The 846-nt window shown below is 51.9% G+C and overlaps 2 non-coding genes across 2 annotated transcripts; both read left to right on the plus strand.

The window, feature by feature from the left end:
- The first annotated feature begins 205 nt into the window (after positions 1-205).
- On the plus strand, positions 206-295 carry trnar-ucu (transfer RNA arginine (anticodon UCU)). The gene is given in 2 exon segments: positions 206-242; positions 260-295. It is a non-coding gene; the product is annotated as a tRNA-Arg (tRNA).
- Positions 296-466: 171 nt separating this feature from the next.
- trnat-cgu (transfer RNA threonine (anticodon CGU)) lies at positions 467-540 on the plus strand. The gene has a single exon. It is a non-coding gene; the product is annotated as a tRNA-Thr (tRNA).
- Positions 541-846: the final 306 nt, after the last annotated feature.

The following is an 846-nucleotide window of genomic DNA, read 5'->3' on the forward strand; positions in this document are numbered from 1 at the left end:
GAATCCCAGTGGTGCCTTTCAACTGGTGGATTTTCTCTATTTGCTATTTCTTCGACAGATGGCCCTGACGGTGCCTCTTGTTTTAGAGCCACACTTCAATTGTGCAGAGGCCCGAGGACCTGTCCTTCCTGCCCACAGAGCGTGTGACCTCTCAGCATTGGTCAGGCACAAACCCAGAGGTAAAATTTTCATGTGCACCCAGGCAGGCTCTGTGGCGCAATGGATAGCGTGTTGGACTTCTAGATTGCCTGATGAGGCCATTCAAAGGTTGTGGGTTCGAGTCCCACCAGAGTCGAGTCATTTGGCTTTTTCTTAAGCCTTATACTGCACATTGTTGCACTCCGGCAAAAGAAAGTTGTAAATATGCTGTTTTAAGCTGTCCAGGGCCAGGCCCGCGGACCATTGGTTTCACCGCTGGATAACTCGATCCTCTGAGCCGCCCTCCCAGAGGCTATGCGTGTCTTTTGGTGCCGTGGCTTAGTTGGTTAAAGCGCCTGTCTCGTAAACAGGAGATCCTGGGTTCGAATCCCAGCGGTGCCTTCGGCATGGTGGATTTTCTCTATGAGCTATTTCTTCGACAGGTGGCCCTGACGGTGCCTCTTGTTTTCGAGCCACACTTCAATTGTGCAGAGGCCCGAGGACCTGTCCTTCCTGCCCACAGAGCGTGTGACCTCTCAGCATTGGTCAGGCACAAACCCAGAGGTAAAATTTTCAAGTGCCTCGCCCAGGCACCCGGGCAGGCTCTGTGGCGCAATGGATAGCGTATTGGAATTCTAGATTGCCTAGATTGCCTATTCAAAAGTTGTGGGTTCGAGTCCCACCAGAGTTGAGTCATATGGCTTTTTG

This window comes from Sinocyclocheilus rhinocerous, unplaced genomic scaffold (assembly GCF_001515625.1).
Source record: "Sinocyclocheilus rhinocerous isolate Xijiao unplaced genomic scaffold, SAMN03320098_v1.1 scaffold20140, whole genome shotgun sequence".
Lineage (NCBI taxonomy): Eukaryota > Metazoa > Chordata > Actinopteri > Cypriniformes > Cyprinidae > Sinocyclocheilus > Sinocyclocheilus rhinocerous.